Source organism: Mastomys coucha, unplaced genomic scaffold, assembly GCF_008632895.1.
Source record: "Mastomys coucha isolate ucsf_1 unplaced genomic scaffold, UCSF_Mcou_1 pScaffold7, whole genome shotgun sequence".
Classification (NCBI taxonomy): Eukaryota; Metazoa; Chordata; class Mammalia; order Rodentia; family Muridae; genus Mastomys; species Mastomys coucha.
The window spans coordinates 88,223,495-88,235,994 of NW_022196913.1; positions in this window are offsets into that span (position 1 = coordinate 88,223,495).

Here is a 12,500-nt window from a genome sequence, read left to right on the forward strand (position 1 = left end):
TCTTTGTTTTTTGAAGGGGAAACTGGGAATGGAGAAATTTACATGTAAATAAAGAAAATATCTAAAATGAAATAAAAAAAATATTGTCAGGAAAGAGAGTTGATATATCCCATTTTATTTGGCAAACAAAATAGCTTTTTTTAAATATATAAATGTAATTTTATCTGACAGTGAGCCCTTTCTTGTTCTGAAATTAATTAAACTCCAGGTTGTCACAAAATGACATCATTCTGAAATCTATACAAAGCTGCCCCCTACTGTACAGATGTTAGCAATATTTTGTGGTACTATATTCTGGATCAGAAGTAATAATAATAATGATAATATCAAAGATAATTGATCAGGCAGAGGACTAAATGAGAAACCTACTCAGAGACACAAAAGAGCTACCAAGGAATAGATTGACTTTTGGGAAAGAAAATGTTACTCTTGCATGTTCTAACTTAGATTTCCTCTAACCCTTTCTCTTATTTGGCCTTCTTTCTTCTATGCTTGTTAGTCTTGAAACTGTGTTTCTATTTCTGTTGCTCTAACAAGTATATATGAAGGTACTATGTAAACACATGTACATATGCCATCTGTGTATAACATTAATACATTTATACATATATAGAATAAAATTTTAAAACCATTCTCCATCCTTGTGGCAGATTATCTGTGTCTTAATTGTTAAAAGTAACTACTGCAATTTGATATATAGTTTTAGTACATAAATGTCCTAATCAGAATCTAATTTCCTGAGAATCAATTTGGCTTCTCAAATATATTCCCATATGTTTTCCTGATGTAAAGTATGTTCCACTATATTTGATAGTAATCACTGCTTGGTTTTGTTTCACTTGAGTTAGATTCTGACACTGTAGCTGGTGTGGCTCCAAACTTACAGCTTTCCCCAGCTGATTCATCCTCTCAAGTGCTTATGGCACAGAGGTAAGCAACAATGGAAGAACAACTTTAAAACCCATCTAATTTTGAGTGCTTATATTATTAATTAATAATAAAATCATTTATATGTCATATAAAATTAAACAATTTTTAATAAATTGATTTAATGATTTATGAGACTATATTAAATTAAGGGAGAACCACTCTGAACTGGAATAAGAGAAAAGTTTTGTAAGTGTTAGCTTAACGAGAGGGAGATTATTAGTTTATGTCTAATTCTGATTCTGTATCTGGTACTGAGTTTGAATTTAAGATGTCTATAGGCACTGCAGTTTGTGATGGAGGATAGAGACAAAGTTTGAGTGACCATAATCAAAGTGGGAACAGCTCCTCTAGTTTTAAGGATGCAACAACCTTTCAGACAATGGTGTTACTCTTCACTACATAGTTGCATGGTAGATTAAAAGGAAAAGAGACTGAGGGAGCCAAATATTGACCATTGCTTTGGAAATGCTGTGAAACAGTGGAACAGCTAAGGGTCATACACACAAAGAGGAAAATATCCCTTGACCCAGACCCAAGTCCTTAAAATTCTATCTTAAACTGCCCTATGATTAACTCTATTTTAAAAATATAAAACGAAGGCCGGGCGTGGTGGCGCATGTCTTTAATCCCAGCACTTGGGAGGCAGAGGCAGGCGGATTTCTGAGTTCGAGGCCAGCCTGGTCTACAGAGTGAGTTCCAGGACAGCCAGGACTACACAGAGAAACCCTGTCTCGAAAAACCAAAAAAAAAAAAAAAAAAAAAAAAAAAAAAAAAATATATATATATATAAAACGAATACAATAAACTAGGCTAACAGAATCATACTGTAGTTAACTGGACACGGATCACAATTTCCCATGCCTTGTTGTTTGTTCACCCAATAGGCATGCATATCATTTACACATGATTTCCTTAAAAATGAATACTATGGGCACCCAGTAATTTTTTTAAAAAAATGTTTATTTGATTATTTTATTTATTTACATTCCAAAAGTTGCTCCCCTTCCCCATTACCCTCCCCTAGTTTTTCAACCCATCCTCCCTAACCCCCACCTCTGAGAGAGTGCTCCTCTTCCCTCTCATGCAGCCCCACATCATCCTTACCAGCATCCCTCTTCTCTTGGGCATAATTTCCACAGGATTTAGTGCATCCTTTCTGACTGAGTCCAGACAAGGTAGTCCTCTTCTATACTTGTGCCCAGGGCCATGAACCAGTCCATGATCCTAAGGTTTTGACTTAGTCCCTGGGAACTCTGAGTTGTCCGGGTTAATTGACACTGTTGTTCTGTGGTGTTCAACCCCTTCATCAACTTCAGTCCTTCTTCTAACTCTTCTGTATTGGTCCTTCACCTCAGTCCAATGGTTGACTGTATCTGCATTTGACTTAGTCAGTTGCAGGTAGAGCATCTCTGAAGACAGCCATGCCAGGTTCCTGTCTGCACACACAATATGGCCTCAGTATTAGTGTCAGGATTTGGTGGGTGAGCATAAAATGTATCCCAAGTTGGGCTGGTCACTGCGTGGCCTTTTTTTCAGTCTCTGATGCATTTTTATCACTTCACTTTCTTTAGACAGAAATAATTCAGGGTTAAAATTTTTGTATGGGTAGTTGGACACCCATTATTGTGCCTCAAATAACATAGTTGTCTTTTATATAACCAAAAAACCTAAAATTAGCTCTTAAAATAATGTGGAAATTATTTTAAATTTTACAGCAAATATGAGCTAATAAGTCATTTTAAAAGAATATCAAATTTGTTCTTAGGTAAATCATATGTTTATCCTTAAATATGTTTAAATACTGAGACATAAGTTTAGCTATTGCAAAAAATAATAATGTAAAGTCAAAAGTAAAGACAAGAATTGAAGGTAAAGAAAGAAACTTTGGTAATTTTATTTTAATACTGTTCACATGAACCTGAAGAGACCATACATATCCAGTGGATAGGTATGGCCCTTGGTTGTGGGATGGGGCTACCCACCCATTTCAAAAATATTAACCCAGAATTGCTCCTGTCTAAAGGAAATGCAAGGACAAAGAGTTGAACAGAGAGTGAAGCAAAGACCATCAAGAGACTGCCCCATCTACAGATCCATCCCATCTACTGACGCCAAATCTGGACACTACTGCTGATGCAAAGAAGCACTTGCTGACAGGAGCCTGGTAAAGCTGTCCCCTGAGAGGTTGTGCCAGAGCCTGGCAAATATAGATGCACACAGCCAACCATTAGACTAAGTGTGGGGATCCCAATGGAGAAGTTAATGAGAGGACTGAAGGATCAACAACAACCCCATAGGAAGAACAACAATATCAACCAACCAGATCTTCCTAAAGCTTCCAGGGACTAAAAAACCAACCAAAGAATACACATGGAGGGACCCATGGCACCAGCTTCATGCATAGCAGAAGATTACCTTATCTGGTATAAATGATGGGGGAGCCTCTAGGTTCTGTGGAGGCTTGATGACCCGCCAAAGGAGAATACTAGGGAACTGAGGCAGGAGGGGGGTGGCTGGAGGAGTACCCCCATAGAAGCAGGAGGACAGATGGATAGGGGTTTTAACTGGGAAGAAGGATAACATTTTGCAATGTAAATAAATAAAACAACCAATAAAATAATTTTTTTAAAAAAAGAAAAAATAAAGAAGACTCATAGTAAGTAAAACCTATAAAGAAATAAACAACCTTTTCAATTATAAATGATTGATGTTAATGTTATTAATAAATTTACTACTTATTATATTGGGTGATGCAACTCTGTCACCAGCAGATTCCTCTTTAATTAAATGGAAAACTAATGCCTGTGGAAGCAAGTGAAAAATAACATTTGATTATACAATTAACAGACCTGAAATATAGTGAGCTTATTAATTTCATTCTTTCGGTAGTAGTGAAAATATAGTGAAAACTTTTTTTTCTAAGGAAAACTTAGGGCATGTTTTCTAGTAATTTTTTTTATCAAATGTGAATGAATGAATGAATGAGTATTGAAACCGTAAAAGTAAAAAATGAACTGTTAATTGTGTTTGATAATTTTTACAAACTGTAGATATTCATTGATAGGTACCAGCAGGATTGATTTATTTTGGTTAGCAGATTTTATTGATTCAGTACATCGTAATGGGTGAGGGCAGGACAGAAGAGATCAGCTTATGTCTTGGTCCCAGGAATCAGAAAGTGCCAGGCTACCCTAGCATGTCTCCTTGAATGTCTTGTAACTCAGTCAAGTCTACCATCACCACTGGATAGTGCCACCTACTTTCAGAGCAAATATCTTCACTCCTTTTCCTGGTACTGTCATAAAATACTGTGGCAGAACAGCCTAAGGAAGGAGACTCACCACTCCATATATGGTTTGTCAGTCGTGGAGGAAGAAGCCATGGCAGCAGGACCTTAAAGGAAATGGTTGCACAGCATCCACAATCAGAAAGCTAAGAAAGATGCAAATGTGTTGCTGCACATCTTCTCTTGGATAACCACAAGAGAAGGATTCCTCCACATATAAGTTTAGTCTTCTCACATCCATTATAAAATTGAGATAATTCATCAGGCCTAGTGTTTGACCTAATGTAGATAATCATGCACTATGTTCAAAAGCTTGTCTCCTACGTGACTCTATATTCCACCAAGGTGAATAAAAGGACCTTCTCAACTAGATAACCCTCTCTGAAAATACCCTCACAGAAGTATACTTTACTAATGCCCCATTGCTTCTATATACAAGGAAGTTGACTGGATACACTACTCACTACAGTGAACTATTTGTAATTATCGACACAAAAACTACTGTCCTACCTGAGTGCTATTCCATATAGATGAGGTTAACCCATACTATATTTACCAGTATAAGACAGGAGAAATCTCAGGCCCTGTTCTGATGTTTTATACATAGATTAATAAGCGTGTAAGCAAATTTGATTCATAGACATTGTTTTATTTATAATGCAATATGACTGGAACACTCAACTTTCTGGTGTTCCAAATATAGGCATCTTTATGTTTTATTATATACATGGTGAAATATTTTTGAAGATTAGGTCACAAAATCAGACAGAAACAAATGTGACATGAACCAGTCCCTGAGCATGAAAATTTGTGTGAGTAAAGTTACGCCTTCTATTTCTTATTTGAAGCTTATTTGAATCTTCTCACCCTAGTCATATAAAAGTGTGATGTTTATAGGCATCATTTTAAAGAAGCCACATGGTTGAGAGCTAGAGAAGTCAAAAAGGAGGATCCCTTTCTGACATCCACTGCCCTAATGACCAGATATACAGTTAAGTCAAGACAGAGTGTAGAAATGTTTGAAGTAACATTTCTGCAGTAGGAATTTCTGAGTATATTATTGCTTGACCACACATGAGACTAACTGCCTAATGAGCTGAAATGAATGCCTCTAGGGTACAAGCAAACTCATTCTCGTTCAATTTCTTGGCTAATTTTACAATATATTAAAGTAAGTGAAATAACACAACAATGTTAAAGGTGATATAAGATTTTGATGACTTAATTAAGCCAGATATGCTCCTTAGCTTTTAAATGCATTAATTTCCTCATATCTCAACCAGTCATATAATTTGTACATTCTTTGAGGAGGAATAAAGTCATTTACTAAATTGCCAAAGTTCAAAAATCTATGCCATTTTTAAATAAGATTAAAACCTGGCCATGTGGCTTATGAGTAGAAATTCATCTAGTACAATATGTTCACTTTGTCATTGTTAGTGGTTGAATTTGGCTTCATAAAAACATGATATATATAATTACATAGCTGTTATACTCCTGAGGAAATGTCACCTGATTTAGCATCTTGTTGTTTGGTTGACAACCATTTATGATAGCATGGCCAAAGCTTTAAGTTCAATGTACAGGATATAGTTAAATTGAGTGAGCATGTGGTTGACATCAGTAGATGTAACTTCTTGATCTGTTCTATATGACTCTCCTATATATTATTATCATTTTCAGTTCTTAATTCTGCATAATAAACTACCTCAACATTTTAGAGTAATATAGATATTTTACTATGATAAATAATAATTTAGGTTGTCTTATGGCTTAGAAAAGGGGGACTTTGATGGAAAGACTCAATGTTTGCAAATAATTCTGGAGTCTGATGATGGTAGAATGTTCTGGTGTCTTTATTCATCTGTTTGATCCTGGATAGCATCTGCACTGTCAGTAGAGGCTGCTGAAATCAACACTTATAAAATGGTGTGTATCCCAAGCCTTTACAAGTTAAAGGCTGCCCTCACCTATACAGAGGATTTAAATCCAGCCTCAACGAAAGAAGATCCTGTTTCAAAAAACTGAAGGAAAGTAATGCAATTCAATAACACAGTGGATTCTTCTTGAGACTTTTTCTTCCTCAGAGTAATTTGACATCACTATACAGAGATCTCTAATATAAGTAAATGTTTTAACTGTTCAAATAAAAACTTATGAATATTTTTGTTAACCTAGTCTCACAGTCATTTAGACCACTGTCATGTTCACGTATCTGGGAGCAGTAACTCATTTGTATTAGTTCACAGAGAAGGGATAAAGTCCCTAAATAAAGACTAGAAACCTGTAGAATCATATACAGAATACATATAGAATAGAATCCTTCAGAATCACAAATATCTTAGATAAGTTCTTAACTTTGAAAAAATGCCTATACACATGTACTGAGTATAAAAACACAGTATATTGACTTTAGAATGAGTTGGCCGAAATGGATTGGTACAAACATTATAATATAAAACATAATACAAAAATTTACAGCTGACTTTCAGAGATTCACCTTTCTGATTGAAGAGTCACTAAAAAGATTTTCTGTTGAAATACCATCTTGTTTTGATCACTGTATTATCATTAACAAGTATATATAATATATAGATTATGTATATATAATATCCTTATTAAAAATTTATATAAAATCATATATATGACTTCTGTATAAGTTATACAGGTAATTAAAATATCAGAATGTGACAGTTTGAATGAAATGTTTTCTAGTAGAAACAGACTTTAATAAAAACACAGGAAATTGAATACAATGAAGGAAATTGGTCCCTGAAAATATTATGGTGGAAACCGAAGCCCTGATGAAGAGAAAATTGTAGATTTATTATGTGACCATTTGACTTCTTTACAAATATACAACAATTTAACTTCCCTTAGATGTAATTTAAGTTACTGCTTTTCTAAATGTAAGCAGATACACACTATAAAATCTCAAAGCGTAGTTTGAAAAATACTCATATTGAGAATTGGCAAAGTTGGAGTTTTTCCATCCGTTGGTTTAAAAGAGCTAAATTAATAATTTTGCAAAACTGAATTTAGGGGGCTTTTTACCTAGAATTTCTATGCATCTTTTTAAAATATTTCAAATTATGCAGCAAGGAACTCAGCAACTTAGTATCCAGGTTTACTAAAGCAAAGAAAAGAACTGTGGCAAGTCTGTTAATCCCAAGTAACCAATTGGACACCCAGGAATATTTATTCCAGGAGCTCTTATGAAAGCAGAGGATTATGGGAGTCTTCATGGAACTACTTCATCATAGCATATAAATAAATAAGAAATACTACCTACATTTTCCAACTCCATTTTATTTTTCTTGAGATTAAATTCCTACTCTGGCAAGTTAAAAAAAAAATTTCCAATTCCAAATAAATACAATATTCACAGAAAAGCATTAACATATTTTCCAGGTACAACTCTTCTTACAAATGTTAGCAAAAGAACTTCATTGTTATCTAAAAATCAATTAGAGAAGGCAGGAAATGCCTGTTTTTAGTCACTTATTGAATAATCAGAAACTTATAGTCATGTAACATAGACCAATTGAGACATCATTGACACTACAATGGGATTGATCTCTGACTTTACTGTAAGTAAACAAAAATCAATTACAGGATTTAACAAGAAATGAGTAATTCCCACAGTTAAGTACTGAAGTCACATAAGGGAAGCATTCTAAATGGAGAGAAGACATGGAAGAAAACATCCCAGAGGACAGCTAAGATATGATTCATTCACAAAATGTCATTTTACTAATTAAATCACTGTATTTCTTATTGACAATATTCCATTAGAACCATGAGGATTTGCATGAGTACAAAGTATTTTCTTTGAATGTAAAGCATGTAACCCTGGAATATAGTTTTGTATAACAGCAAACACACTGCAGAATTTAACACACATCTGCTCCTCTTTAAATCAGACCACGGGGACAAAGAGTTTCTAGTGAATAGCATATTTGATTCTAAGAGTTTTGATTATTTGGGTTTATATGCCAATAAATTAACAAAATATTGAATTAAAGGAACATTACATAGGAAACTATTACATGCATACATGTTTTAATTTTAATAGGGATTCATCGTAACTATATCAACTGTGTAACAAATTAAATAATAAAAACAAAAGACAGGAAAACATTAATTAGACATTTTATTTATGAGGACAGTGGTAAAATTATATCTCACCCTCAAGTGGAAATAAAAAGGAGAGGGGGAGAGAAAGAGAGAGATTGAAAGAGAGAGATTGAGAGAGATCAAAGGTTTCCTTAATGCCTGGAGACAGCATCAGTAGGTTTGTAAATAATGTCCTCATAGTGATAATTTGCAAATCCTTTTAGAAAGTTGCTTTCTTCATGATAGTTGTCTCTAGTTTTCCTGTTCCTGGATGCTCAGTGTCTCTCATCAGATCTGCTCCTGCTTTTTATATGATCACACTCTATATATACTGTGTCTACATCTGAAAAAGGTGACTTCACTCAAACCCTTTCTGCCATGGTAACAGTCTTTGTTTTTCTTCTAGTTTACATGTTGAACACAAGCTGCCAAAGACATGCTCTATACACTAATGAGGCCATTACTTTTTTTTTTTCCCAGTCAGGGCCAAATCTTGTCTTAACCTCAACAGAGTACAGAGCATGTGTGGGGTCCTTCATTAAATAAGAACCCTGTGCTTCTGCACGTACATTTTCTTGCTAGAGGCAAGGAAAGATTCCTGTTTCTCCTTTCATCTAAGCTTTTTCTCATCGTAAATTGTTCTCGTTTGTATTAGCCTCAGATTGTAACTAAGTAAAACCCTGCACACTTGGAAAAGTGGTCGTCTTTGCATCCCACTCACTGTTTAAACTCAGCCTTAACAACATGGAGAAAACATGAAGAAACACTTCTAAAATAATTCAACGATATATTAGGAAATGCAAATGTGTAGAAAAGAAATTCAAATGAAAGACTAAAGACAAACAATATTTAAATTTTGAGCACTTTAATTAAACATTAAAAAAAATCACACACACTAAGTGGGCAGCTTTTGTAAAATCAAGAAATTTCCCTGTGATTTTTATAGCACATGTGAAAGCCAAGCATTGCTTTGGGTTGAAAATTCTTAAAGTTCATTTAAATTCAGGTAAATACAGGTAAGTACACTAACACTAAGATAAGTTTTTGAATTGCTTTGAGCTGCTGCATATACACATCTCAAATTTTTATGATTATCTAAGACATAGTTTGCTAACTCATCTTCAATTTAGAGGATGCCAATAATATTGTACATAAAGAAGGAATAAAAATTAATTTCAAAGAAAAGTCTTTTCTTACATTCAATTAAAAAATTCAGTAGAGAAACATTTCATTCACCATGAACATCAAAAAACACAATACATTTTAGTTTTTTTAGTCTCATTAATTAATCAAAATTCTTCATCTAGTAAATAGCTCACAAACTCAGCATTTAGAAAGATTTTATTTAAAAAAAAATGTATTTCTATACACCATCTACACTGAACCAGTAGGTCCTTCAGTAGGTCATCTTATTATCCAAAAGATGACAGTTACTGGTGCTCAGGAAAGCCAGAGGGAAAGAAGGTAATAATCCTTCTTCTCAAGAATAGAGTTGAAGCAAGACTGTCTTCTGTCACTGTTGCATCTAAAAAAGGACCAACGAATACTGTTCTTTCTGTACACACTGTTCATAGCACTTACATCATTTAATTTTTCCTAGTTAATAAAATTGGAATGTGACTACTGTAATATAAACCTAGGTAAATTATCTTTCGTAGCCTTTTGGACCTTTGGATGAAAGAACAAAATGCATGCTAAAGATTGTCTGCAAGTTCACTATTCAAATTTTCATAAGAAAATACAATAACTACTATTAAGTGCAGCAAGAAGGAGAAACCATGTTAGCTATTTTTCTCACTCTTATAACCAAAACAAACTGAAGAGGGAGGTAATTATTGTAGCTGAGAACTTAAGTAGGGATACAGCCATCATGGTGGGAAGGTATGGTGGCAATTTCCTCTGCAGTTTGGTTGTCACCCCTGACTATAAAAAGACTCTCTTGTCAGAAGGTTCATAATCTTCTAAAACAGTGATACCACTTGGGACATTTTACATTTAAACCATAATAGGTAATGAGCAACATTGGGGATCTGTAAAAGTAGCAGTAAGAACTTCAAAAATGAACACTTCCAGATATAATTATCCAAATCTATATTTTAAAAATATCCAGATGATCTCATGAGTCTAATGATGCAGGCCTGTTGTTAGTAACTAAGAATACTGAGGCAGAGGAATCTCAAATTCAAGGCCAGTGTAAATTAAGAAATAAAAATTGGCTTTCAAATTAAGAAATAAAAATGGGCTAAGGACCAAGGCTACACAGAGAAACCCTGTAGCGAAAAAACAAAAAACAAAAACAAAAACATAAAAATGGGCTAAGGAAATAGCTCATTCTTTAGAGTATTTGTGATCACATGTGTAAGAATGCTCAGTCACTGGCAGAATCACACACACTAAACTAACTAACTAAACAAGCAAACAAATAAATGAATGAGTAAATATAGTATATATGTTTGCATATGTGTTTAGATATACAAGAAAAACATTAGAAATTAAGGTATATATAAATATATAGAAAATAAGATATATATATGTATGTATGAGAGAAAGAGAGAGAGAGAGAGAGAGAGAGAGAGAGAGAGAGAGAATGTCCATGTATAGAAATTTCCCAGTTCCTATAAAGCTGGGAGATATCCAGATCCTATGACTGGGAGATGACTGGGAAATTGGTTTTCATTCTAGATTTGGATGCTAATGAATTCTTGGTCTCCTCCATGAGTCTTCTCCAGGAAGGCTCTCCTCCACTAGCCTAAGAAGAAAGGCAGTGACAAAAAAACTTATCTTATGCCATTTTCATAAGAAATATTAGAGTTTCAAACTGCAAATACAAAAATCCACAAATACGTTTTCTTCCTTTTGACAGTGGACCAAAAATGCTCCAGGCTCTAAGAAAATTTAATATAAGATACAATATTTGGTTTTAGAAGAATCAACTTTCTTATTAGATAAATGTAGGATATTTTAAATGATACAGTATTACAAAAAGATTTTTTACTTGCTCTTCAATCATTAGAGTATTTCACTACATAAAAAAAAATCTAAAGCTAAAAAATTTCATTTTAGCAAAGGAAAAGCTATTGAAACAGGTTCTTTTAAAAATTAACATCTATACATACAATTATATCTTTAATACTTCAGCAAATTTTGATCTATTCTCATAAAGTGGGAAAATCACTTGGAGTTTGTGAAGATTTTAGAAAAGAAGTATTTTATTATTCTGAATTTAAAAATAAGAGTGCATCCTCTCTTAAACTATTCATTCAAATAAATTAAACCCAATGGAACAGACTTTTAAGATGCAATCAAAATCTTTGATTTTTACTGCAAACCATTTCAACACATAATTTAAAGTCTGTATCAAACAAATGTTTAATCGATACCTCAACTCATCAAAATGCACTTTAGATATCTCAATCATACATCTTAATTATTTATAACTTTGCCAAGCACATCTTTTAAGAATTCTTGGTCATTATGGATGTTGGATTGAGGCAGTGTTAAAGATAGTGAACATTAGTTCTCAATTTTCTTCCTTTTTTAGTAATAGCAGATAGGACATACTCACAAACAGTAGTAGTTCTGGTTAAGCATCCAGGACTGACAAAGGACGCTGAGGAGGGAAAGAACCTTTTTGCTTGAGGAGGCTAAAGTTCCTTTAGAATATCAACAATCTTCAGAAGAACCACCAAATTGATTTCCAGAGTGGCTGAACAAATTTGTACTCTTACCTGCAGAGAAGTAGTGTCTCCCTTGTTCCACAACCTTACCAGCATGTGCTGTCCCTTGTGTTTTTCATCTTAGCCATTCTAAAGGGTATAAAGTGGAATTTCAGAGTCCCCTTGATTTGCATTTCCCTGATGACTATGAACACTGAACATTTCTTTAAGTGTTTCTCAGACATTAGATATTCCACTGTTGAAAATTCTCTAGCTCTGTACTCTATTTTTTAATTGGGTTATTTGGTTCATTGATGCCTACTTTCTTGAGTTCTTTATATGTTTTGGATATTAGTCCTCTTTATATATTCTGGATATTAGAAGTAGGGTTGGTGAAGATCTCTTCCAATTCTGTAGTTCAGAAGGGATAGCAACTCTACAAGAAGACTAATAATTCTAATTAACCCAGACTCTTGGGATATCTCAGAGACTAAACTATAAACCAAAGAGCA